Source organism: Ailuropoda melanoleuca, chromosome 4 (assembly GCF_002007445.2).
Source record: "Ailuropoda melanoleuca isolate Jingjing chromosome 4, ASM200744v2, whole genome shotgun sequence".
Taxonomy (NCBI): Eukaryota; Metazoa; Chordata; class Mammalia; order Carnivora; family Ursidae; genus Ailuropoda; species Ailuropoda melanoleuca.
This window is the reverse complement of record NC_048221.1, coordinates 65,939,058-65,961,292: the sequence shown is the minus strand read 5'-3', so window position 1 is coordinate 65,961,292 and position 22,235 is coordinate 65,939,058. Positions and strand designations below refer to the sequence as shown.

The 22,235-nt window shown below is 47.8% G+C and overlaps 1 protein-coding gene across 1 annotated transcript in view; it reads left to right on the top strand.

The window, feature by feature from the left end:
* The first annotated feature begins 6 nt into the window (after positions 1-6).
* The window catches only part of NPAS2 (neuronal PAS domain protein 2), a 154,886-nt gene continuing 132,657 nt past the window's right edge, over positions 7-22,235 (top strand). The window contains exon 1 of the mRNA XM_034658982.1: positions 7-94. The gene's annotated coding sequence lies outside the window, so the exon portion shown is untranslated. The remainder of the gene's footprint in view (positions 95-22,235) is intronic.

Sequence of the window (22,235 nt, the reverse complement as noted above, 5' to 3'; positions counted from 1 at the left end):
CTCCCAGCGGCGGCGGCGGCAGCGGCGGCGGGAGGCGCGTCTCCCCGGCCCAGTCCGCGCTCGGCCCCGCGGGGTCGCCCCGGCCAGCTCCGAGGTAAGGGGCCGCGCCCGGGCATGCGGGGGGCCGGGGGTGGGAGTCAGTACGCGTGGCGTCGCGGGACTCCGTCACCTGCTAGCCGTTGCGGTGGACGCGCGAGGTCGAAAGGGGCGCTCAGGCACGGGGCTGCGCGGTGCGGGGGTCAGGGGCGCAGGCTGGTGGGGCCCCACCCCCACCCCGGGTCCCGCCGCCCGGGGCACCGCGTCTTGCAGGACTGCAGCGGCGGCCGGGTTGGTGTGCTCCGTGTGCGTCTCGCCATAGGAAGCGGAGGACGAGGCACCCCGAACCTCAGGATTTGGGGGAGCTCAGAGGGTACCGTCGGGGTGGAGAGAGGCCGAGCCCAGGTATAAGCCTGGAGGGTTGCCCTGTAGCTCCTCTGAGCCCCATGGCTCGCCTTCGCGAAGAGTGGGGAGAGGGCGAGCCCTGGGGAGTGCTGCGTGCGCGCACCGGGCCCGCGATCTCTCCGGGTCGCTAGGTCGGATTTGGTTCCGGGCCCGGTTGGGTACCCAGTCTGCCCCCTGCACGTTTAGAGAGCGCGTAGCCTGGCCCTTCGCTTCGCCTTGCCATCGCTCCCCAGGTTGGATGCCAACGTGTTGTTTTGATAGGAGGTGTGCCCCCCTCCCCGGGTCGAGGAGGGAGGAGCACCTTTGACCTTTCTATAGAGCTGCGCAGGGTCGTTAACCACGGGGGTAGGGACAGGTGCCAAGAGGCTAAATTAAAAACTAACCCCCCTCCTCTGCCTGCCACTCCTTAACTGCTCAAGGTAAGAAAGTTTGTTTTCAGCCCTGTGATTCATAAATAATTAGTAACCAGTTTTGTAGATTAAGCAAGACGGAAACCTTAAAAATACACACGCATTTCCAGAAAGTCTAAAAACTACCATTGTTGTATCCGGGAAGCTTTAGTTCAGAAAGTTAAAAGCCCCGAGATTCAACAGGTGTTCAGAAGGGGTCCGAGAGGGGAGAGCCCTGTCTATCTTTAGTACCTGCTGGCTTTGGTATCCTGCTCCAAATTCATTAAATTGGCCTGTTTCTTTACAGGTAAAATATTGAGTAGTTATTAACTTAATTAGCAGAGACGAACTGGTCATTTGTGATCATTTAGAACCCAAACCTTCTTTTCCTTAAAAGGAGGGTTTGGACTTTGCAGGTAATTAGCTCCAAAGCAGCTCCTGGCAAGGTGTAGCTTTGTCCACACCTCTAACACTAGCTTAGTGCCTGACCAGTGAATTGACCAACTAATTATGGCTTGCACTAAAGCAGAGCTGCCCTTCTTGGGTGGGAAGCGACAGTTCAAAATTCAAGGGCAAGTACTAGGTCTTTCTGTCACAAAGGGAAAGTTTGGCAAAAATAACCCCAGAATGGGGAGCGCCTGGGTGGCTCAGATTAAGGGTCTGCCTTCAGCTCAATTCATGATCTCAGGTTCCTGGGGTTGAGCCCCATCTTGGGCTCCCTGATCAGTGGGGAGTCTGCTTCTCCCTCTTCCTCCCCCTGCTCATTCTCTCTTTCTCTCTCTCAAATAAATAAATAAAATCTTAAAAAAATAACCCCAAAATGTATTTTAAAATAGCCTTCGAATAAATACCATGTTTAAAGGCGTTTTTCTGACTAGGGTCATTATTTTTGCAAAAGCAAAAAATAATAAATTTTAAAAATCTGTGTTTCATTACACAGCTAAACCAGGACCCATATTTCTCAGCAGTCTTCTTAAACATTTAGTTAGAAATAAAGTGTGCAACATAAAGACATTCAATACTTGTCTTCCATCTCCCAGAGAGATTCAGAGTGTGGCTTAGAAAAATTGTAAATGTGCTGCTTTTAGCCATTTTCTTCTGGGAAATCGATGCCTCTGTTTATTTGCTGATCTGTCCCACTGTGCGCGACCATAGAATTGGTCTTATTCTTACTATTCCCCAGAGCAACTCCTGTGGAGGTAAAAGAAGGGACTTCATTCTGGAGGAAATATGTATTAATAAAACCTTACCCCCTAAAGAGTTAAACGTGCCAAGAAAAGAACCAAGTGAGGCTTTACTAATTAGTGTGATGAAAAAAAAAATCCCTGATATGATGAGAGTGTTCAGACGGTGACTAAAGAATTCATCTTTATGTAGAAAATAATGATTGTTTTTAAGCATGTTTGGTTCTTTTAAGAGTTTAGGTCATTTTTACTGTTTTTGGCTGTTTAATGTAAAAAAAAAAGAAGAAGAAAAACGGTAAAAAAAAAAATGACCCACATCATGTGATGTAAGTCATTATTAAGTTGAATTTATCTTATTTTTTGAACCATCTTTCTTAACTCTTGGTAATCTTTATAGCTGGCTCTTAATCCTGCCACTCGATTTCAGGTTACAAATTTAAAATTAGTGATTTGTTCAGATTAAAATAATACTGCATGCATATACTTGTTATATGATCATCTGTATATGTTGATTTTTTTGTAGTCTTGCTTTTTAACCTTAAGAACCCAAGGGGCTAAGTCCTTTTTCTCAATTTTTCAAGCAAGTATGTATCTTGTTCTTCACATGAACAGTCAGTTTTTCCATTGTGATAGGGACACTGATTGTCCCATGCTGATCCCATGTAAGCGGTGACATCTCTTTCCCAAGAGAGGTCAAATTACAAGGTGTTGAAAATAGCCAGTGACTCAGTATTCTTGGCGGCATTACGCCAACGGTCTAATTGTCTGCATCATAGAAGCATCTAATTGAGTTTCACATTTAAATAGTGGAAATGATACTTGATGCATTATTTACTTACACAAATGTTTAATTAGCATGTTCCTGATGTTCATTCTATCTGTAGCAAAGATGGGAGGTCAGGGACTGCCACATTCATATTCCCCACTGTGTCTCATCCCTCTGAGGCCTTGTTCATAATAGATGCTCAATAAAGAGGTGTTAGGAAATGAGCTGAATTGTTGATTAGAGTTATCGAAAGGTGAGAAATTTGTGAATGCGAATGGAGTTCTTAACTGTAAGTTACTCAAGGTTAAATCTGATGATGATTAATAGTACCTTAGAGCACTAAATAAGCACTTATTAAATGTGAGCATTTGTTAAAAAGAATTTATAAATGCAGTCGTTAGCTAAGGCAGTACTGTTGCTCACTGAATTCTTTGACGTTGGGGACCACTGGGCATTGTAAGCAAAGTGTCATCTCTTTGGTAAAGTTCCCTCAAAGAACACTTGAACTTCTGTGGGTCATAAAACAATGTGTGGTTTCCATCTGATGACGCGGAATAGGAAGGAGAGAGCTTAGCTTCTACACTGGTGTGAGGAAAACAGTGATTAGAGAAGGTGCCAAACATCGTGTCTCAAACTTTACAGTGCGTGTGATTTCCTGGGGATCTTGTTAAACGTCCGTGCTGACTCAGCACGTCCGGGATGGGACCTGAGATCGCACTTCTCACGAGCTGCCACGTGCTCCTGATGCTGTGAAACACCAGCAAAGTTCTGAAACACACTGAATTCAATTCAGCCTGTTTACTGAGCGCCTACTACATGGTAGGCCTGGGTAATGGAGAAATTAAGAACATGGGTCCTCTCTGCCCCCAAGGAGCTGACAAGATAAGGAAGAGAGAGAGAGAGAGATTCTTTCTAGACTGATAATGAGGTCCTGGACCAGAAAAGGGCCCAGGAAAGGAGATTTTCTGGTAGGGCTTGCACATTGCTGACCTTGACTTCTAGCTAGTCTTCTTTGAATGAAAAGCTTTGTGATCTGGCAGAAAATAAAATGCAGATCCTGAAATCAGACAGACCTGGGATAGCTACTAGTACCCTGCTCAGCTATGGTGCGACTTGGAGCAACTTTTTTTAACCTCTTTGAGCCTCAGTGTCCTGATCAGAAAAATAGTGGGAATGCTTCCCTGGTCAAGTTGGTAGGATTACCAGTAAAGGGCACGTGATAGGCATAACAAAAGTGATTGTTTTTATTCTTGTTGATGGGAAAGAGGGTGCTGGTAGGCAAGAGGAAGAAGAGGTTCCTAAAACATTTTTCCATGTAGCTCACCAATTACGGATTCGATTTAGTTAACCAACAAACCCAAGGTGAGCAGTGGAGAACCAGGCTAGGGCTGGAGGGTGGGCGGCTGTGGAAGTTCATCAGATGCAAAATGGAATTTTCTGGAGTATGCACATCTCCACTCTTCTCCTGCAGAGCCCTGGTTTCTGTGGTGGTGGTACCCTTCTAGCAGTATATTTACCCGAGGTTGTTTCCTGGTGATTAGCCTGTAGGTTCCATTGATCAAAACCAACTGGTGGGGGAGCCTGGGTGGCTCAGACAGTTAAGTGTCTGCCTTCGGCTTAGGTTGTGATCTCAGGGTCCTAGGATCGAGCCCCATTTCAAGTTCCCTGCTCAGCCAGGAGTCTGCTTCTCCATCTTCCTCTGCCTTCCGCCCCACCCACGCTTATGCTTGTTCTCTATCTCAAATAAATAAGTAAAATCTTAAAAAAAAAAAAAAAAGACCAACTGGTGTTCATGCAGTCAGTCACTCCTTCAAAATATGGTTCAGAGGGAAGGGCAAGTACCTTTCCTTTTTGAGGAGCATTGGTGCCTGCCCTGGCAAGGCACTTTTAAGGAAGGATTAAGCCATCAGCGAATCCTTTTCAGTTTGATGAGTTACCTGAAATTAGTGTAGGGTGTGTCAGAATTCATCAGGCAGACGTTTTATGCTTTATGCTCTGAGATGATTGTTTCCTTTTGACATCTGGGAAAGATGGATAGTCTAAGGCAGTGGTCTCTATTACCCTGATCTTAGGAGGGGTAATCTGGGAATCTGGATGACCCTCAGAGTACTTCAACATTGCTCTGCTTCCAGATAGATAGATAGATAGATAGATATGAAATACACACACACATACACATATTAGAGTTCCATTTATTATTTGCAAAGGAGATTTTACTGCTACCATTCCTGCTCCATGCCTCCCTGCCTACAACAAACCTTGATAACCAAGTTGTAAGAGAATGCCAACGGCCGTTTGATGTGTGGGGTAAGGAAAAGTAGAGGAAAGATTGGAACCAAGGCAGTCCTTGGGAGGTGGAGGGGTAACAATGGAGGGAAAGGAAGGCAGCCAGCATGCGAGCACCCATCATGGATATCAGAGCAGTGGCAGGGACAGAGGGTGGGAGGTGGGAGCCAGGGACCCAAAGGCACGGAGGAGGATTTTGTTTTGGGTCTTTGAGAGTCATACAGACTTCCAATAGACCCAAGCCCATCTAAAGAAAGGCAAATGACAGAGCTTAGCAGCCTCATTCTTCCCTCTCCTGACCCAAAAAATGGCACTGCAAAATTTCACAAAGAATATTTGTGGCCCTTGAAAGTCAAACTAAGGAAAACAGGAGAACATGTTTTAAATTATTATATTTCTGTTATAAAATTACACGTAATTTTTGGAAAACATAGAAAAAAGTGAAGATCATGAAGATTACCTGCAATCTCAAGGTGAATTTCCTCCCGGTCTTTTACCTATGCATTAAATGTTTTTTTAACGTTAGTTTTTGTTGTTGTTGTTGTTGTTGTTGTTGCTTTTAATATAATAGAATTTCAGAGCGCCTCACTGGCGCAGTGGGTTAAGCATCTGCCTTTGGCTCAGGTCATGACCTCCAGGTCCTGGGATCCCATTGAGCCCCAAGTTGGCTCGGGCTCAGTGGGGAGTCTGCTTCTCCCTCTCCCTCTGCCCTTCCCCCCATGCTGCCCTTCTCAAATAAATAAATACAATATTTTAAAATATATAATCTCCTAAAAGTTTCAAATAATCTAGGGCCATCTCTAGTAAAAAAACTCCCCTTCACAGTCAATGCCCTACAAGAGGCGTTCCCCTTTTTGTGCCTGGCAGAAACCTGGTTTTGCTCCAGGGTCTTCCATGCCCCCGCGTGTCTCAGGGGTAAATCCTGATTGGCCAAAGCTACCCTGGGTGGACCTGCTGTCCCTGCCAGTGATTGGCTCAGTGTGAGCATGTGGACTCCGTTCTGGCCAATAAAGGATGAGGGTGGGGCACTGGGACGCTTCCCCGGTCCCTCAAATGAGGCAAGAGGGGGAAGTAGTCCTTTTCTTCTTCGGCCACGCAATGCCTGTAAGTGGGGCAGCCGTCAGCCACCAGAGCAGGCTAGGCCAGGTCCCAGCTGACCTGCCAAAGAATGCAAATGTGAAGAATTGGCCCTTGACCTTCTGAATTAGCCAGCAAGGAGTCTCTGCTTTGGGATGTTTGGGAGATCGTTAGTTGTAGCCAAAGCATCCTAACCGACACACCCCATAGCTCTCCACGCTTCTCAGGAGATGAACCATTGGGGTGTAGTCAGCTGGTCATTTCCCCCCACATTTACATGTATACCCACATATGTACGTTTTCTTTTTTAACTAACAACTTATTCCATGCATTTTTACGTAGCGACTTTTTTTGGGGTCATTAATTATAGCTACTTCATTCTTTTAAAAAAACTACAGAGTCAGAAGTATAATTTATTTAGCCCATTTGAAACATTTATTGTGCTATTTTCACTTCTTACTATTCTAGTCAGTGTTGTCTTAACTTCCTTCTCTGTATATCTTCGGGTACAGTCCAAATTTTTCTAAGTCAGGGATTACCAGGAGGGGATTCCTGAGTAAAGGGGCACGTCTTTTGGATGGATAGATGCTACCAAATGGATGACTCCAATCGCTGTTTCCATGCCCCTTCCCACCCACCCACCCATGTNACCCACCCACATGTCTGAACCAGCACCACGCATTACCAGTCTCTTGAATCTCTTTTATGCATTTTCACACGCCTGACGTCATACCATTTATAGTTTTCCATTCTGGTTGTTCACCTTAATCTGAACGTAGGCATTTCCCCATGTCATTGAACATTCCATGTAAACATAATTTTAATGGCTGCATGATAGTTCATGCTGATCATTTTTGGAGTGTTCCAGTGGTTTGTGAGGACAAGAGAGAATATTTGAAGTTGAGAATATTTGAAAAACTAAGTAGACACCATCAACCTTGCAATCATCTCAAAAGAGTCCTGAAAATGGTATTAGGAGACATGCCCCTTTCGTGATCTGTTTCCAAGAAAACTCTGAGGACATGGCCTTCCCAGCCCTTCTCATCCAGATGGCAGGCTGCCCCAAGCATTTCTAGGAAGCTTTACTCTTTCTGGGATCTGTAAGGTTTACACCCTGACAGACATCCATTCTCTGAATAGACGAGAGTCACTTAAACAAATACTTTGTGAAGTGGCACAGTCGGTTAAGTGTCCAACTCTTGGTTTCACCTCAGGTTGTGATCTCAGGGTCATGAGATCAAGCCCTGCATCAGGCTCTGCACTCAGCACAGAGTCTTCTTGAGATTCTCTCTCCCTCTGCCCCTCCTGCTCATGATTTCTCCCTCTCTCTCTCAAATAAATAAATCTTTAGGGGTGCCTGCGTAGCTCAGTAGGTTATGCAACTGCCTTCGGCTCAGGTCATGATCCCAGGCTCCTGGGATCAAGCCCCCAGTGGGGCTCCCTGCTCAGCGGGGAGTCTGCTTCTCCCTCTTCTCCCAGCTCATGCCCTCTGTTGCTATCTCTCTCTCTCTCTCTCTCTCTCTCAATTAAATAAATAAAATCTTTAAAAATAAATAAATCTTTAAAAAACAAATACTTTGTGCATTGCCTGACCCCACAGTGAAATGTAGTCTTTGAAATTTTCCAATTCTGCCAGAGAAGACAGGAAAGCAAATGGGATAGATGAAATTATAAAGGATGTTCATCACATTTTTTTCCTCCTTAGTTCAGAGAAGAAAATCTCATGTTTCCAGGAAGTTCCCGGGAATGGGATAATTCCAGTTCCAGTCTGGGGCCTGATCATTGGTCCTCTTTGTGGGCCTACAGTCCTCTTGGGGTAGTTTCACTAAGAGCCCATTGCAGTGAGATTCAGATTTGTTGTTAGTGCCTAGAAAATCCACTATTTTTTTCAAGTCCAGAACTAGATAGCTTCGATTTTCCACTGTTCCGTTTTGCAAGGTTAAGGCCTCTTCAGAAGTAGGCAGCACGATCGGTGCACACCCCGAGGTGCGAGGTGCGGGTGCTCAGCCTGCTTGCTGACACGGTGGGGGCGGGGCTGGAGACGTGGCTCTGAGCAGGTGGGTGGGGGACAGGGAGGAGCCCATCCAGATCGCCTGTTTGCCACATCAACGCGGTCCTCCGTGCCGTCTATGAAAGACGCGCCTGCAGTGCCGTCACTGAACGAGTCGCCCGGACCAGACCTTAGGAGAACTTTAAAACCCCGGACGGGTGTGTGTGTGCGGTTGGAGTGGGGGCAGGTGCGTCACTTGGAATGTTACCGAGAGAGCGCTGGCCCAGGAGCTCCGGGCTCTCAGTTCATCTCAAGACCCGAAGCAGAGATCATTGCTGAGCTCGCCAAGGCCTTCACGGTCAGGGAGGATTTTACTTTTATGGCTCCTCCTCCCTTCCCCTTCCCGGCGGTTGTCGGAGAGAGAGACACCCAGGCACGGCTGATTTGCGTGGTGGTTTCAAAGCGGTTTTATGATCTCTCAAGGTAGAGAACTTGTTCCTATTTCTAATCATATGTAGCCCTTGGCTGCGGACGTCTCGGATTTATGGCTCGGGACGAGCTGACTTCACCGGTGGTCAGAAAGCTGCGGGAGCTGCTTCCGGGACGTCCCCGCAGGCTTCCACTCTTGGTCTCCGTCTCCATCTTGAGTGGGCAGGTGGCCTCGTTCCTCCTGGTCCTGGGATCGTGGGAGCGCTTGTCACACTTGTCGCACAAGCGCTTCTGGAATTGATGGCTCACTCTCACCCACCAGGTTTACCAACCAAAGGAGCTAGAGCTGCGTGTTCACCGCTGGTGGGGGGAGAGACACGGCTCCTAAGAAACCCGCCATCCTTGGACTTCTGTCTTTACTTTCACCTGATCAGGAAAGCCACTACTTTTGGCGATTGTGTCTGGGGAAGCACAGAACCCCTTGACTTAGAGGTATGCGTGGCCTTGATGAAAACAGCCCCCTCCCCTGCATTATATATCCCATTCTTCCCCCTCCCCCCATTCACCACCACTCCGGCTTGCTTGGCCGACTCTTAGCTCCTGGCGCCCTGCGTCCCTCACCTGCTCTCCAGGGAGCCACGGGGTTTGCCCTGGCAGGGCCCCGGCTGCCACTCTCTGTCGGTCTGGTCTTGCTTGGACACGGCCACCAGAATCCCTGCCTTGTCCATATGTGTGCGTGTCATTCTCACGGCCAAGCCTGGGCTCAGGCCAGAGCTGTGAGCCCCCAGTACCCCTGGCACCTCATGGGGGGGCAGGCGCTTAGGTGTGCCGGCATGACGTGGAAGGGCATGTGCCAGGAAGCCGGTTCTGGGCTGTCCCACGACAGATGTGACCCACTCAACATTGTCTAAGGAAACATGACGGCGCCCACTCCCTCCACGGGCCTCAGGGCGACTTGCGCCAGCCTTCCCACCTGGGGACAGCGCCTCCTCGATCGTGGCCTCCGAATTCTCTAGAAACCTGCTCCAGACACTCACCTGGGAGGTTTCCTGGCCGTTCCTGCCTTGGCACCTGTTTGCTCCTCCTCAGCCAGGGCCCCGCTGCCGTGGCCACACAGCCCCAGGGGCGCCGTTCATCCCCCCGTGTGCCACCAAAACAGCCACGCTGGGCGGCCACGGGGCTGCTCCGGTTTGTGCCTCATGCATGTGGACTCGTGCTGTCTGGGGTATGCGGAGTGATGCGGCGGGAAGAGTCTGTGACCCTTCCAACTGTCCAGTGGGTTTCCTCCCTCGTATCTCCCGGTGCCTGGGCTAGTGGCATTCTCCAGGCACACTCGGGACTGCTGCAGCTAACCCTCTGCGGAGACCTGCATTGGCCCCTTCGTGGCAAAGGCCCAGGAAAGCGTGGCAGTGCCTAACGAAGGAGCCATCATGCTTAAGTTTTTATTTATTTTAATTTTTTAAAAGATTTTATTATTTATTTGACAGAGAGAGCGAGCTAGTGCACAAGCCGGGAGAGCAGCAGAGGGAAAGGGAGAAGCAGACTCCCCACTGAGCAGGGAGCCTGTTGCAGGGCTCGATCCCAGAACTCTGAGATCATGCTTAAAATTTTAAAAGAAGAACAGATCCGTGTGTGTTCCCAGTGTCTGTGAGGGTGTGCCGCCTTTGCATGAGTTAGCTGTTCGTGCGACCAGCGTTTACCCTTAGGTCCAGAATCCCCTGTTGCTGTCTTGCCGTGTGTCGAAGTGTGTCCTCGATCAAGCAGCAGAGTCTCATTTCTCAGTTTGTGCTACTGGGGGTGGTATCCTTGGGGTGAACTTACTTGAGGCTATGTTTGTGTTTTCTAGCAGCCTGCGTTTGGCAGCTCTTGTATATATTGTTATATGAGCTCCCTATAAAAACACTCAGCCTTTTTCTCGGGTGCTGCAGCGTTGACCCATGAACTGACTTTAAATCACAGTGTGTGAGTGGCCGTCCCCGTAGGGGCCGGCAGCATCTTAAATGGTTTGACGAAGACAGCTGCTGGCCTCCAGCAGGAAGCCTTGGCACCTCGACATGGCCACCAGGGCCAAGTGACCTTGGCGAGTCACAGACCCCCGAAACTGAGTCCCTTCATCTATAAAAGGGACATATTAATACTAAACAGTGACAATCAAGAGGCAATGTCCATTACAGTGAAAGGTAGTGGTGCTGTTTTTATCACTCGCTGCTGGGAGTAGCTCATCCCTCAGACTCCCCACACACCACCATTTCCACCAATAAATGCCAGCCTCGAGGTGATTTCTTTTTGAATGAAGTGCTTGCTTTTTTCCGACAAGGTACATGCTAGCAATTAAAGACACAATATATCCCAGTGTTCTCTTGAAAGCTAACGTCATGGGAAAAAGTGAAATACTCAAACTATAGAAGCCAGACACTCACAATGTCTTGGCACATGCTTGGGGTTGCACACTTTGCTTTCAAAAGCTTTTGCCATTTATGAGAACAAAGTAGCCTGATAACCTTTTGTGTCTGAAAATTCAATCTAAATCAAATAGACTTCGCGTAGTCCCATGGAGTCTGAGATTTTATGAGATGTATGGGGCCTCTCACCACGATAAGGGTGACATGTGCTCTTTCTTATGACCTCTTGTTTTTTCTAAAGAGGGTTGGCCTGCAGAATTAGGGCTCAGCTCTGACCAGACTGGAAAGATCCTGTTACTTTCCTCCTATGTCACAATCCCCTTAAGGAACAAGAAACACCTGACTTTCAATGGAAACAGGAGTTTACTCTTCGGATTGGACACCTACACACACCTTGATTCTGGTTAATAAGTGGCTTTTGCAATAGAAGGAAAGGATTTACAATGGACGGTATGTCCCCCTGAAATTCATATGTTGAAACCCTAATCCCAATGTGATGGTATTAAGAGGTTGGGCCTTTGGGAGGTGATTAGCTCACGAGGGTGGAGTGCTCATGGATGGGAGTAGTGTCCTTGGAAGAGGAGGCCAGAGAGCCAGCTCGCGCTGTCTCTGCCATGGGAGGACATGAGAGAAGGTCCCCATCTGCAACCAGGAAGAAGACCCTCACCATAACTGACTGCAAGCACCCTGTTCTCCGACTTGCAGCCCCCAGAGCTGTGGGAAATAAATGTCTGTTGTGGAAGCCACTCAGCCCATGGTAATTTGTTACAGTAGCCAGAACAGAGGAAGACAGGACCTCAGTGATCATCCAGAACAGTGTGGCTCATGTTTTCCAGATGAAAATGAGAGGCTCCAAACGCCAAGGGGCCTTTCCCTCCTCCCAGAACTTGCCGCTCCTGCAGCCAGGCAGGCTTGCTGACCCATTCCAGAAGGTTCAGGGCTTCCCTTTTCTCTGCTGAGACCGGAGCATGTTGCCTCTGAGGCTGGAATCCAGCCACGCTGCAAGAATGAGGCTCCCCCTGGCCTCAGCCAGCGCTCTCAGAGCCCAGAAGTCCTGGGAGGGAACACTGCAGTCCAAACGGCCAGCGCCCCCCCCCCCACTATTGTCTTATCTCGCTCCGTGTGCCGCCCAGCTGCTCTCTGACATGAGCACAATAAGATAAGGAAGCCGGCGTCCTGGGGCGGCTGGGAACAGGGAGAAACAAGCACAAGGCTGGACACAGATTGTCCACTTTCACTTCTAGAACCCACTCACCCTTGCAGGCACTGACATCCGACTTCCTTCCAGATAAACAGAATAAAAGCACAGCACTCCCTCATGTCTGTGATGCGGAAGGAAATGCCTGTGTATTTGAACAACTTCTAACAGGGTTTCTCAAGCATGGGGGGCAGGGTCCACAGCAGGACTTACCCCTGCACCTCTTTATCCCCTAGCTTTGTCACTGCCACTCCAGGGGCATCTCATTGTTATTTTTCCCTAATAAATTAGGCAGCATGAAATACCATTAGGTCTAGGGGTCCAGGAGGGGCTGAGCTTACCTGTCACCGTCATGCACATTAGCTCCTTGGATTCGACAACAGTCTCTGCAGGGAGCACTGTTCGATTCCCACTTTACATACAAGATACCAAGGCTCAGAGACGTTAAGTGACGTGTGCGGGGACATTCAGAGCAAGAACTTGAATGTAGCCCTTTAAAGAAGGACCAAAAATAGAACAGCCCATTTTTGTTTACTTTTTCTGAAACGCCACTTCTAAGAAGATAGGATGTTTACCAAACTAAGTGAGCATCTTGAACGTGGCTTCTGTACTTCGCGGCTGCCTCGAGCAGGAGGTTACTGTGTGCTGGCCAGGGTCATGCTGGGGTCGAAAGCAGCCCCGATTTGGTGTCCGTGTTCCAACAATCCTCAGGAAGTGGAGGCTGTGTGTTAAAGGCCATAAGAGACGAAAGCTGGCAGGAAAACCATTTTTAGGGCAAAATCATTATGATGTTCCTTGCTGCCTTTTAGTAACTAACCTGCTTTTCAAAATTATTTCTTTAGCTGTAATAAGGACTGTTAAATCAGGACACTCCGTATGTCTCTCATTTTCTCTGGAGGCAGGTATGTCTTTCTTCAGCTGAGAGCAACAGAGAAGTCAGCAGGAAAAGGTAGGGGCCACGTAGCAGCCCATTTGTGAGACACTATTTCTCACCTGCGTGTCACCAGTCCCGGGGCCTAGAAAACCAGCCGCTGACTGGTTTGTGGAGAAGCGTCCCAGAAGTCAGCCAGGGTTCACCTGAAGTGTGTTTTCCCACCTTCTTCCCCTCCACATGCAAGTGTGGACCTCAGCACTTAGGTTCCATTAAGAAAAATACACACAGGCAAGGTATTGGAGAGTTTCAAATAACGGGGTTTGGGCCGCTGTGGGCCGAGGTGCTGGGCTCATCCTGGGGGGGAAGCCTGGAGGAGCCCTGTTAGATCGCTTGTGACTTTGTCTGTCTCCCTGCTCCCACCACTGATGGAAACGGAAGCAGAACCCCAAATGAACATCAATAAGGTAATTTGGTCTGTCCCGTAATTGGCATACACAGGCACACACACACGAAAATTTGTTCTAGCACTTGGCTCAGGTTTGAACCACATCCACACCAAAGAGGCAGGAGGGTTAGCCATCCAGCACCTTCTCAGAATGAGGGTATTACACTGACCCAAGAAATCTTGTTTTTTCCTCCAGAATCCTTGAATAACATCCATCTTAATTATTCTGGGCTCTATATTGTTCCAGAGAGTTCTAAACTAAAGGAACTGATTTAGGACGGTTTTTCCAGCTATTGCTTACATTTGTGCCTTGGACAATGATGATGGGGGATCGTGGGGTTGGGCTCGCTTGTTTTCATGGCCGACTGTGAATTAATACAGGCAGGAGTTAACTATGATCCAAGGGCCACTTGAATTCTGATTACGCAGGTAGGCTAGCCTGGGTGAATTCCCTTCCTCATCCGTTCCACACACGCCGAATTAGCATCTCGGTTTCAATGTTTCCCTGGCTCTTTGGTGTTGCATTTTGCTCCTAGCATGAAGGCGCGTCCCCTGGCCACAGGAGTAGTGCCTGGGAAAGAGGTACACAGGGCTTGGGAGGAATAGTGCTCCCCAGCTTTCTCAGATGGGGAAGGGTGTGGTTGGACATGTGGAAGAAGTTTGGAAAGAATATGAGGTGAGGTCTGTAAATTGCGAAATGTGGTGTCTCCTCTTAGTTCTGGGGCAGATGTGTCAGGATCCAGAATTTAAAACAATGGTACTTTTGAGCACTGGTGGTAACACTCGTATTGCTAATCCTAGTAAATTATGATGCTCGCAGACACCGGAGTCATTCAGCCAGTCCCCATCCTTCCAGAACTTATTAGTGTTCTAGGGCAAACCTCATATCCCAGGATTTTTTCCAACCAAAGTAGATCATTGATTCCGATAACTTGGGCCCATAGTGGATCTGTTTTCTATTCTGTCTAAAAGTTAGGCTATAAAATGCCATATTTACCCCCAATGTCCTATTCTCTTTATTATACCTAAAACTACAGATTGCCCTTCTTAAGATAAACAATTTACATTTTGCTTTTGCAGTTTCCTCTTTCGGTTAACTATCCAGAAACTTCTGGGAAATATTTAGGGTTAGCTTCCAATCTGGTTGTTATCCTCAGCTTTGATTCTTATGGCTGAGTCTCCCCAGGATGTGTCCCCTAGGGGAGAGTCGAGGCTGTGGATCTGGAAGAGACTCAGAGGTCAGGCCACCAGAGCTGTCATTTTATAGAAGAGGAAACTGAGGCTGGGGCTTGGAGGTGGCAGAGCTGGGCCCAGAATCAGGTCTTCAGCCTCCTGGCATGAGGTCGTCGTGCACCCTTCCCCATGCCCCCTCTTACCTGACTTTGGATGTAGGCGTTGATCATTTTACAAACAGGAGCAGGACTGTAGTTGTGAATTAAAAGACAAATACTGCATATTTCAAGTCCCCAGATCGCCACCATGGGCTTACCTTACTTTTAGGGTTCCCATAAGGGGTAGCAATAAACATGTAAAATTTGCCTTTCGCGATCGTACGCACTGCGATTTCCCTTCTTTTCCTTGAAGATGAATTTGCGTGGTCACTGGGTTGAGATGGGGAGACCACTGGCGCTGAGCCCAGGAGACGCCTGGTCGAGCCCCTTTTAGCCACGGAGAACTACTTCATTTCCCTGCATCCTCTCGGAAACTGAGAGTACGAGGCCCACCTTCCAAGAGGCATTTGTGCGATGATCAAATGAGATAATTGAGGGTGAACATATTCTGAAAATTATTAGTGCCTAAGAAGTGTAAGGGGACAAGTGACAAATGACAGTCTGATTCCATTTTAATTAAAAAATGGGTAAGTGAAAGGACTGCTCTGTCAAACATCAGAACACAGTGCTTACAGACTGGGGGCTTGCAGTTAGGCTCCTGCTGTATTCCTTCCCAGCTGTGCAGCTTAGGAGAGTTGCTAAACCTGGTACCTCCACTTCCTCCCCCGTCAGACAGGGGCCTGGTAGTGCCTGCTTCCTGCCATTGATCTGAGACTCACCGACATAGTCCATGCAAACCCCCTAAGATTGCGCCTGACACTCAGTGAGCATGTGGTGCCTACTAGTTATCACTGTTAAGTTTTCTTCAGCGAATATTTATGTGCATGCCAACTATACCTAAGAAAACTGTGGAGAAAGTGTTAAAAGAGAAAGAAAGCAAACATATCCCTGGGTGGCTGGGATCTTGCTGTAGGGTTGTGTAGGGGAATGGCCAAGACCAGTGACCGGCTGCTCTGTCCACTGACTAAGGGTTGGAACATTCCATAGCCAGACTGACCCTGCAGAAACACACACACACGCACACACATAATTAAGCCCCAGGTGCCAGGGAGACTGGAGTGCTATCTCGCTAGGTATTTATCGTCCAAAGGGACAAAGCCCAGACCTTGGAGACCAATCTAGGTCATAAAAGCCCAGGCACATGGGACTCTCTGACCCCTGGAGCAATTTTACATGCAAGAAGGTCAATCTAAGAACCCAGGGTCCTTTCCATCTCATCTCCAAGGAGCAAAGGTGTCTCTTCCTTCTTTCTGGACAGAGGGAGAAAGGCAGCTACTTCTCTCCTGTGCATAAGCAGAGAAAATCCTGTTTTGCATCCCTCATCTCTGGGGTGTAGCCAGCGCCAACGTAGAGCGTCTCCATAGGCTCTCATCACCTTGCCTGGGGTCTAGGTGTTGGGGCCGATGGTGCAGCATCACCGGCTGTTGGTCAGGACGTGAGTGTCCACAGAGAGCCGCCTCATGTTTCTGCAGCCTCCATGTGCATAAAGTAGATAACCATGCAAGCTGGCGGCATCTCAGCCCCTGCCTGGTTTGACAAACAGGCCATAAAACTGGGCACATCACTGTGCCCAGAGAAGCCCATGTCCCGTCTCTGGGACATGTTGAAGGAACAAGGGAGCGAGGTCAGCAAAGCCCACAGGGGTCATCAGCAGGACCAGGAAGCTCCAGGTGACCTCATCCAGGGTCCCCTCATTTGCCAAAGACACACCCCATACATGAATAAACAGCCTTTTTTTTTTTTACAAATTATAGCTGGATTCTTTTACAGAAGAGTACAGTCCTAATGAAAGGACTCTGTCCCAAGCTGTTCATGAAAGAAGTGGAGAATGCTGGCGTCTCCTGGCGTTTCTGCTTCTGATCAGCCTCATCTGGGAATTTAATCCACTTTCTGATCAAAGTCCAAAGTCTCTGTTTCGCTCGAGCTTTAATCGTTGGCTGTAAAGACTCCCTGCTATTGCACACACACATTAAAATCGGTTTACAGCCAAACAGGGATTTGGTTCTTAGGGCTGGGGGGTTGGGTAGGGAATACACATCTAGATAAACAGGCAATCAGTACCTTCATTACGGGAAGGGACTGCGGGATCTCAGGTAACAGTTAACAATGTTTTCCGCATGTTGGGAATAGTTTATTCTATATGCTAAATTTTCTATAGGCTGAAGGCTATATGTGAATTGTTGAAATGGCCCCAACCCGTATTATCTGTTGTTTCTTTAACACTTCAGTAGAGCAAAAGAAGAAAAATAATTTAAATTCAAATGCTTTCCAAACTCCAGTATGAACTTTCACTTCTTTGTGATTAAAAAAAAAAAAAAAGGTTTCCATTTCCTTTAAGGAAGTAGATGATATTTGTGGGGCTGGCTGAAGAATCCCTTTATAAAGGAAAGTGAGGAGGCTTGAAAAGGACTTAGGTATCAGGAAGCCTGCTCAGGACTTCCTTCACCTTATCTATCAGTGAATCGTTCAGATGGGTTGAAAGGTGGGAAGATGCTTTGTGACATCGCATACCAGATCGAAGGAATTTCAGCCCCACTGTGTGCTGGGATGCCACTGAAGGCCAGATGCCAGGGGAGGGGGATGGGAGCTGGTGCTTGGAGGGGCCCAGGATGTTTAGAGGCTTGGGGGCTCAGATCTGCCAGCATTTTGCTTCTCCTTAACCATGTATTTCATACTTAGAGCACCAATTTCCAGAGAATTAGAAGAAATAAGGATACATAAACTCTACTGACAAGTTCACCCTTCTTTTCTCCCAGCAATGCGGAGGAGCCTGTGATGCTGAACTGATTCCCACATAATTCCCCATTGACTCGACCGGTGTCAAAGATGCAGGGCAGAAGGCTGACATGCGTAGGTCCAAGGGTGCATTTTGGAACAAATCCCTCATAATACATGGCCTTCCCATTGAGCTGTTAGATTGACGAGTACAGGGGAGCTTTTGGTTGTTTCCGTTCTAGATCACTGAGCAGTCACTATTGACGCTGTCCAGGCAAGTCATGTATACAAATTGAAAGTAAGAATGTTTTGTAATTGTCCATGTTGGTCTTGCGTAGGTCTACCTTTTCCCAGAGCAGGGGTTGACCCTTTCATCAAAGTTAATTTTCCTCTGGCTGCTGTAGTTCAGGAAGGAGATAGACGAGGATGAGGAAGGCATGAGTAGCACAGGGCTGCGGAAATCCACGAAGGCCAGCCAGACGAGAGCCAGCAAAGGCTGTTTACGCAGAGCTGGCTCTAGCGAGGGCGTCGGCCACCAGCTCTTGCGTTTTGGCAGAGACTCGAAGCCAGGCAGGGGAGGGGGAAAGCCGTACAGCGGGGGCAGGGAAGGCTCCCAGTGTGCCCTGATGGGAGGCCGTCACGGTGGGGAAGCTGGAGGTGGGCTCAAGAACGGGGGCATCTGTGATGGGTGAAGGGTGTGTGTTTGGCTTTCTTTAGCAGTTCCTCCGGTGGCGGGGGTGGGGTGGGGGGGAGTGCTGGGAATTAGGCAAGTTATGCATTTTTACTCCAGTCCTGGCCATTTGGGGCTGATAGGTGCAGAGGCTGTTGGTTGGCATTTTGGATTATTGTTGGTGGGGGTGGCCTGACTTCCTGCAGGCATGACGGAGAGCTAGCAGGCTGGCTTCCCCGGCTGGTGACTGTAGATGGCACTTGGTTTCCTGGCCAGGTTGCTGCAGGGTGTGGGTCAGAGTTCTGTTTCTACACGCTGTCTGGCCATCATTTGTAGACTTGGGATCTCAGGACCCGCATAGCGCTGGCCGAGAATAAACAGCAGACCCAGCCCCTGTTAGCCTGGGAGCTGCTCAGGCTGCGTAGCTCCCAGTCGGGCAGCAGGCATTGAGAGTGGCCTGGCGGTTGCCGGCAGGGCCCACCCCGCGACCGTCCATTATCAGCTGCGCGCTTGTCGTGAGGCTCACAGACAGGGCAGCGTTTGTGTGCAGAGAGCTCCCAACTGCCTTCCCTCGACTTGGGCTCCGTGCTAGTGACCTGCTGGTCTGAGGGGCACACTGTTTCATTGGGCAGGAAAGCTCCATCCTGGTTTTTAGTCCCATTTTTGGTTAGCAATTGGCTGTCTTCATCATCTGAGGACTCCCTACGGTGGAAGATTCTCGTCTGTCCCATTTCACCCCTGCTCTTAGCCTTGACATGGCCAGGAATGGAGTGTTTCCAATTGCTCTGAAATTTCTGTGGTAATGTCCTTCTTCAGTCATTTTCTTGACACCCACTGGAAGTTCGACGTCATGGCCTCCCTGCCCTGGTCACTGTGTCCGGCTTGAGGCCAATGGAGGCCGCAGCCAAATGGCTTGGCAGTGTTTGTGCCAGCCCTGGTGCCTGTCGCTGTGGTCCTGGCAGCCCCTGGGGGGTTCTTCTGAAGAGGGTCCCCCTTGCCCCCCAGTTTATTGCTTGTGTGTTTATTGTGTTTAACATCATTGGTAGTCAAAGGAGACACTGGAATCGTTTACTTTTCTAGAATTCAAGAAAAATGTTTTTGGAGTTTAAAACATTAAGTTTTACACAAAATGTGTCTAAAGTATCTAAGTTTATAAATAAACTCTAAAAATATTATGTAGGGTTTTGAAAGACATCTGCAAGTTTTGAAGAGGGGATGGTTTTAAACAGGCATTTCTTCTCTTGCCTTTGTGTGTGTTTGCACTTTTAAATTAAATGACATCCTTTGAGTGTAGGAGTTAAGTCAAAGCTGTCAAGATTTTTTTTTCCATCCTAATAACAACCCTTGTGCCATTGACTACCAAGAATAACAATGAGCCTTTTTTTAAGCTAAAAAAGAGTATTTATTTTCGTTGCTGAAAGGACAATTATTCGTGTCCTTAAGTTATTTAAGGTATTTTTATGAATTCTAAGAATAACTCCTTTTGAAGTTCAGCCACACAAAATAAAAATGCCTTATTCGTAGGCCCTCCACCTGAAATATTTGGATTGGTGGGTCTTGGCTTTTCAATAAAAATAGCCTTATTCGTAGGCCCTCCACCTGAAATATTTGGATTGGTGGGTCTTGGCTTTTCAATAAAAAATAGCTAACCTTTAGTGAGGACTTTTCTGTGCCTTATGCTGTTGGAGATGCAGTGACTATCTACATTTCACATTACCCTCACTTTACCCTCACTTCATAGCTTGCAAACTGAGGCCCAGAAAGTTTCAGTCCCTTGCTCAAGGTCATACGGCCACAATTTGGACCTGGGCCACAATTTGGACCTGGGCCATCAGATATCCACCTTAGGCCTGCATTGACCCTAGAAGGTTCCACTTGCATGCTGTTGAGGCATTTAGTCTCTCTCTTATTTCCTCCTCAAACATAAACTTGGGCAGAAGAAGAAACATTTACTATACGTTTTTATCTCAGAACGCTTCAGGCTTTTGGAGTATGAGACATACTGATGATCGTTAGGCTCTTCCCTGGAATTTGGCCCAACCTGTTGCTGATATGGCCGCTGCGCTGATCTGTTACCCATAGCGCTAACTCGAGAAAAGACAAGAGGAAAAACAAGGAGGAGGATGGTTGTAAAAGTATTTTATGATTATCTTCTGGTCTCTTTTTTTTTTCTTTTGATTAAATCGGTTTTAACATACTTTTTTTATTGCGCTAAAATATTAAACACCACTGAACTGTCCACTGAAAAATGGTTAAAATGGTCAGGTTTATGTTGTATGTATTTTACCAATCAATCAATAGGAAGAAAAACCATGTGAAAATCCAAGGTGCTGATGAGCAAATCCTCAGCAAGGCGTGATGTCTCCAGGGTGTGCAGGTTGCATTGGCTGGAACAGAGTGAGACTTTCCCTAACATGTTCACATTCCGCATTGATCTCACAAGGAATCAGAAGGCCTCAGCAGGATATGAAGATCTTCAGAAAGAAGCCAAGAATAGCGTGGAAGTGCCTCCTTTTGGTGCAAGAAGTGGCTGATTTAGTGACTTCAAGGACCACTTTGGTTCCTGCTGTGTTTGGGGGGTGAGAACTGCGGATGAAAACACTATGAAGATAGGCCCTCCTGTGCTGGAGAGGAAAAAACAAAGGATTGATGAAAGGCGGGGGAGTCCCTGGCACATATTTTTAAGTTTGATGGATCTAATCTCTTTTAGAAGTGAATGTCTTCGAGGACTTTCCTCGGCAAGGAGGCAGCACAATTCCAGGGAAGAAGGTTGCGCAGGACTGAGGGCTGGGATGCCTGACTAGGTATGCCCAGGAAGATTCAGCTGGGTTCATGTTTTTAGGAGGATTGTTATGGACTTTGCGAGAATCCTGATTACAAAATCCCATGGGTTCTTGATGGTCTGCTCCATCCCCCCCCCTTTTTTTTTCATAAGCCCTGGTTTTTTAGAGTACAATCTTTGAGGATCTTCTAATGTTCTCGAAGAAATGCCTGCATCATACGTGGGAGGGTAATGCCTGAGAAGTTCTTACAGGTACAGGGACGGGTCAAGATCTGGATCAGAACTTGAGTTTTGCCACTCTGGGCTTGAAGGGAGCTCACAGAGGATCTAAAGAAGGAAGAGATGGACAGCCAGAAGAACATTCGCAGAGCTCAAATGCCCTGCACAATGTGGCATGGAGTTAAGCCAGGCCACCATGAAATGGTCACCTCTGCGTCTAGAGCGTACACTCCTTCTCGGAAGCGTCCTCTTGAATGGCAGGAACATACACATGCCATCATGGATGGAAAAGTGATCTTTTGCTTAAATGTGTGGGTGTTTCAGAGGTTACCTGCATAATCAGAAAACACGGAGCCGGAGATACCTAAAGAGTGCATTTCTCTCTAGGCAGAGAATACATAGATTTAGAGCTGGAAATTATTTTAGATTTGACATTTACGTTGTCAAGAAACTTTCCCATATGTCCAACAAGACTTTCTATTTAACTTCAGACGGGTAAAAATAATTCTATTTGAGGGAAAAACTTGTTGTTATTGTTTGTCCTGAATTGCCCTGACACCTGTTCTCTGCCTTGAGCTGCTTCACCATGAGCCCCCAGTCCCCTGCCGTGGGGAGAAGCCGTGTATGGCGGGACACATGAGTACATGGGGCCCACTGTGGCGTGTCACCTGACAGCATTGTCCACATGTCCGTCTCAGGAGCATGAGATTCCCGTGTGTTTGAATCTAGGTGTAACCTGAGTTTAGAGACTTGCTGGGGAGAGGAAGGTAGTCAGTTTCCTTCCCCGGTACTGTTGCATAAGCAAGATGCACTTGTTCCAAACAATTCTTCTAGAAGCGTTTATCTTAGCCAACGTGGCACCTCGGCCTGCAGTCAGCTCTCCTTTCTCTTTCGAATGGTAGCTGGGTGCAGGACTGGAAGTCGTTCAGAGACCCTAAATAGTGTCTTTAAATAAACTGTCACCTCCCTGCTTAATTATGACCACCAGTAAGCCCTGGAAAGGACAGGATGGTGGCAGCCGGTCAAAGAGGGGCAGC